Consider the following 6,345-nt stretch of genomic DNA (forward strand, 5'->3'; position numbering starts at 1 on the left):
TAAAGACAGCTGTCTTACATAGTCATCTTTATAAAAGACTACTGTCCACAGACTCAATTAATCAGTCAGACTATAACTTCATGAACATGCGCAAAACCAAAGAGCTTAATAAGGATGCCAGGAACAAGATTATAGACCTGATCAAGGCTGGTATGGGCTGCAAAACCCTAAGTAAGATGCTGTTTGAAAAGGCGACAACTGTTGGTGCAATAGAAAGAAAATGGAAGAAATACAATTGGGAGAAGGTGCTGTTGTCAGATGAGACAAAAAATGAAGTCTTTGGTAAGGTTGAGCGAAACAGATCGGCAAATTTCAAAAGTCGCCGATTTTTAGCAAAGTCGGGTTTCGTGAAACCCGATCCGATCCCACTGTGGGATCGGGTCGGCGGTCGGCGATCTTTTCTCCAAAGTCGGGTTTCGCTTTATATATATATATATATATATATATATATATATATATATATATATGTCATAGAGACACACATATATATATATATATATATATATATATATATATATAAATATATATTTAATTCAATTGCCGGCTTTTCATTTCTCCTTCCTAAACCCGACATGATATGAGACATGGTTTACATACAGTAAACTATGTCATATCCCCATTTTTTTTTTGCATATTCCACACTACTAATGTTAGTAGTGTGTATGTGCAAAATTTGGGTGCTGTAGCTATTAAATTTAAGGGTTAAATCGCGGACCCTCATTCTGTTGTGCTGTATACTATGGGGGTATATTGTAATCTATGGGGGAGGCCGTGTTATATACTATTGTGAGTGTATTATATTCTATGGGGAGGCTGTGTTATATACTATGGGGGCTGCATTATATTCTCTTGGGGCTTCATTATATATTATGGGGAGATGGGCTGTATTATATTCTATGGGGTGGCTGCATTATACTCTGGGGTGACTGCATTATTCTCTGGGGTGGCTGCATTATATTCTGTATGATGGTGGCTGCATTATACTATATGTGGGCTACATTATACTGTATTGAGGACTATGGGGAATACGTTATACTATATGAAGAACTATGGGGTGCATTATACTATTGGAAGTTAATTTGTACTACATGGATGACTATGGCAGTGCATTATACTATATGGAGCACTATGAGGAGTGTATTATGCTCTATGGAAGACTGAGCAGTGTATTTTAATATATGGATGACTATAGGGAGTGTATTATACTATATGGAGGACTGCGATGCACATTATAAAATATGGAGGACTATGGGGTGTATTTTACTAAACAAGTAATTACAGGTCATTGACCTACATTACTTTCATTCCCTGGGGTTTTACAGGCACAGCTGCATGTCCAGGCACAGCTGCACAGCTGCATTATAGCAGAGCTCCTGCCTGTAAAATATTTTAACCCCTTCAGATTGATTTACATCGTGGGACGTGACAGATCATCGGAAGGTATGTATATTGTTGTTTTTTTAATTTTTCCTTTGTTACAGAGCGAGGGTCTTCAGGTCGATTGAAAGTACAATAAAATATTACAACAACCTGTGTGTTTATTCCATTAAAATACTTTGCAATATTGTGTGTGTGTTTTTTTAACCATTTCATGCTATTGGATTAATAATTGAGAACAACAATCCCAAATACATACTGTGAGGCAACGGGTTCTAGCGAGAATATCGCCAAAAAACTCCGGACTCACCAAATCTGCTCAAAACATGTCATAATAACCGGAGGAACAACTGAGCATCGATGAACAATTTCAATAAACTTTATTCAAAGGTTAAAAAGTACTATGTAATTTCAAATAAGTATATCATAAAGTAACAAAAACAAAGATGAAAAATCAAGAAAATGCTGAAGATATAGCCCCCATACCCCTACTCCCCCACCCTGAAATAACTACCCGACATAGATGTACATATCAGGCCCCTGCCTACCCACTCCCCCCCCCACCTAAGAAGTACAGAGGAGGGGTGAAGAAATAAGGTGCTGGATATAACTAACAATATCGGTATATACACTCGTATGCCCCCCCAGACCGACCCCTTTCCCTAGGTGTCATGTAGCATAATTGATAGGAACACCATATAATAACAAGGTTCATAAGGCTGACAAGAGGGAAAAAAGAGGGCTAATTCGGTCTATAGGCAAGTAGAGGGAACTACCAGCATACCTAGTCTAAGGGGTAAGTCCCCATGCACTCAACGGTGCTGGCCCTGCTGGCACAGTAAATATCCAGTAACACATAACAAAGGCGCCAGCAAGGGGGCAGAAACTTACCGAGTAGCAGGGCAGCAGGGCAGGGTGGGGAGATAGTCGGGAGGTGGTCATAATTGACGCCTCTCCATTATTAATCTGGCTTAATGTCACCTTCATCTTCCAGATGTGCCTTTTCTGGGGTGGCTGGGGGCAGATGTTTTTAGCCAGGGGGGGCAATAACCGTGGACCCTCTCCAGGCTATTAATATCTGCCCTCAGTTACTGGCTTTACCACTCTGGTGGAGAAAATTGCGCGGGAGCCCACGCCAATTTTTTCTGCGATTTAACCCTTAAATTGTCTTTAACCCTTAAATGTAATAGCTACAGGCAATTTAAGGGTTAAATCGCGGAAAAAATGAAAAGTCGCTCAACCCTAGTCTTTGGCATTAACTCAACTCGCCGTGTTTGGAAGAAGAGAAATGCTGCCTATGACCCAAAAAACACTGTCCCCACTGTCAAGCATGGAGGTGTAAACATTATATTTTGGGGTGTTTCTCTGCTAAGGGCACAGTACTTGGATATATATGGTAAACATATTCCTTAAAGTATCAGTATATAGTTAATGGATAAATGTAGTCCATAACATTTAAAATGCTAGTCAGGATTACTAGCTGAAAAAAGATGATTGGAATTCTCACACTCCTTAGGTAAAACCCAGATCCAAAGAGAAAGACAAAAAATGAAATAATAAAATATAAGAAGGGACAATTTTGAATTTCTCCTAAATAAAAAAATACAAATGCAACACAAAAATTTAGAATATTCCTGATTTAACCTTCAAAGTCCCCATGGCAAGTCTCTAATAATGAATTAACAACAGTTTCTGTGAAAAAGAAAATATGGACACTTATTAAAATTTTATATTGTTATAAAGTATCACAGTCCCCATTGTGTGAGGAAAGGCGTAAATCAATGTAAAAAAGGCAAAGACGCTATAATATCACCTATATATGAAGAAGATAGTACGCAAAAGCATTTAAAGAACCTCGCCACTGGGAGGGGGGTTCAGCACTGGAGTGGTGCTACTACTGTAAGGTCCCTGCACTCCGTCAAAGCACGGTGTCACACTTGCATGTGCAATGCAAGAAACTCGCACGAGCCATCAATACCTGGCACTGTCGCCAGCAGTTCGAACTGGAGTGTGCGGCTGCATGTATTTCTATGCAGCCAAACGTTCCAGTCCCGAGTGCTGGCAGCAGTGCCGGGTATTGATACGAGAGTATCGTGCGAGTTTCTTGCATTGCAAGTGTGACCCCAGCCATACACTCACTTTGTGGCATCTTCACTTTTTTTCAGCCTTACTCCAGTCCTGTGATAACTTTTTGTGACTGACTTAAAGTCAGAAGTAAAGTCACATGTTCTCAATGTAAATCTATGTGAGATAGAGCAAGCATAAATATACACAAAGAAAGAGGAGGGAACCATCATATAGTAATAGAGATCAACCTAAAGCATGTCAAAAAGCTGTCAATGAAAAGAGGAAAAGAAATATGTATGGATACAGTTACCACCATAAAAATTCCAATAATTTATTTAATGAGTACAAAAGCTAAATTTAATTAAAACATTTAAAAAAAATGGCACAAATATGTGGTTCATATCCATCTAAGGGAAATGATCCAACCAGACCAACTGACACCTAAAATTGAGAAGCTATAGATACAAGCTATCAAAATATGGAGTCCTTGTCTAAGTGTATTAGAAAAAATAATAATTTGGCACCCAGTATGAAAGCCCAGCGAGCAGGGTCGGACTGGGACTAAAATTCAGCCCTGGCATTTAAAGTTACACAGGCCCACTTGTCACATGGTGACTGTATAATATCTTTGTACACTTGTACCCTTGTAGGCAGGGCCATTTTTAGGCAAGGTGGGTCCCTACGCCTAGGCAAAGTTTAAAATGGGGCCCCAAATGCTAACATATTGCACATCACACAAAAGCATTTCGGCTGTATTTACATGCGCTGAGTTCAGGCCACTAAATGAGTTTGATCGACAATATTGAAGTTGTTCAACACTTGTTTCCCAGTCTCTTTACACCAGCTGAGGAATAATGATGGGACAGAATGATCACTAATAGATCACTAACAGATCACCATACAGGATCATGTTATCAGCAGCACATCTACAGTTTACACCGGCGATGTGCTGCTAAGAACAATGATTTTTGTTCCAGCAAAAACAATCTGAATATGCAGCATTTTACTTGTTTAGTAAAATACACCCCATAGTCCTCCATATTTTATAATGTGTATCACAGTCCTCCATATAGTATAATACACTCCCTATAGTCCTCCATATATTAAAATACACTGCTCAGTCTTCCATATAGCATAATACACTCCTCATAGTGCTCCATATAATATAATGCACCACCATAGTCATCCATGTAGTACAATTCACTTCCCATAGTATAATGCACCCCATAGTTCTTCATATAGTATAACGTATTCCCCATAGTCCTCAATACAGTATAATGCAGCCCACATATAGTATAATGCAGCCACCACCCTACAGAATATAATGCAGCCACCCCAGAGTATAATGCAGCCACCACAGAGTATAATGCAGCCACCCCATATAATATAATATAGCCCATCTCCCCATAATATATAATGAAGCCTCCACAGAATATAATGCAGCCCCCATAGTATATAACACAGCCTCCCCCATTGAATATAATACACTCACAATAGAATATAACACAGCCACATAGTATATAACACGGCCTCCCCCATAGAATACAATATAGCCCCATAGTATACAGCACAACTCGCATAGCAGATAACACAGCCCTCGTAGCAGTATAGAGCACAGTCCATGTGGTATACAGCACAGCCCACGTAGTATACAGCACAGCCCACTTAGCAGCATACAACACAGCCCACAAAGTAGTATACAGCACTGCCCACACAGTAGTATACAGCACTGCACACAGTAGTATACAGCACTGCCCACACAGTAGTATACAGCACAGCCCACATAGTAGTATACAGCACAGCCCACATAGTAGTATACAGCAGAGCCCACACAGTAGTATATAGCACAGCCCACACAGTAGTATATAGCACAACCCACATAGTAGTATATAGCACAGCCCACACAGTAGTATACAGCACAGCCCACATAGTAGTATACAGCACAGCCCACACAGTAGTATATAACAGAGCCCACACAGTAGTATACAGCACAGCCCACACAGTAGTATATAGCAGAGCACACATAGTAGTATATAGCACAGCCCACACAGTAGTATAAAGCAGAGCCCACATAGTAGTATATAGCACAGCCCACACAGTAGTATACAGCAGAGCCCACAAAGTAGTATATAGCAGAGCCCACATAGTAGTATATAGCAGAGCCCACACAGTAGTATACAGCAGAGCCCACAAAGTAGTATATAGCAGAGCCCACATAGTAGTATATAGCAGAGCCCACACAGCAGTATACAGCACAGCCCACGTAGCAGTATACAGCACAGCCCATACAGTAGTATATAGCAGAGCCCACACAGTGGTATACAGCACAGCCCACACAGTAATTTATAGCGGAGCCCACACAGTAGCAGTAGTATACAGCACAGCTCACATACTAGTATATAGCACAGCCCACACAGTAGTATACAGCAGAGCCCACATAGTAGTATATAGCACAACCCACATATTATACAGCACAGCCCACATAGTACACAGCACTGCCCACACAGTAGTATAGATCACAGCCCACATAGTATACAGCAGAGTTCCCATAGTAGTATACAGCAGAGCCCACATAGTAGTATACAGCACTGCCCATGTAGTTGTATACGGCAGAGCCCAGATAGTAGCATACAGCAGAGCCCACATAGCAGCATACAGCGGAGCCCACATAGTAGTATACAGCAGAGCCCACATAGTAGTATACAGCAGAGCCCACATAGTAGTATACAGCAGAGCCCACATAGTAGTATATAGCAGAGCCCACATAGTAGTATATAGCAGAGCCCACACAGCAGTATACAGCACAGCCCACGTAGCAGTATACAGCACAGCCCACACAGTAGTATATAGCAGAGCCCACACAGTAGTATACAGCACAGCCCACACAGTAGTATACAGCAC

The sequence above is a fragment of the Ranitomeya imitator genome, chromosome 3 (genome assembly GCF_032444005.1).
Source record: "Ranitomeya imitator isolate aRanImi1 chromosome 3, aRanImi1.pri, whole genome shotgun sequence".
Taxonomy (NCBI): Eukaryota; Metazoa; Chordata; class Amphibia; order Anura; family Dendrobatidae; genus Ranitomeya; species Ranitomeya imitator.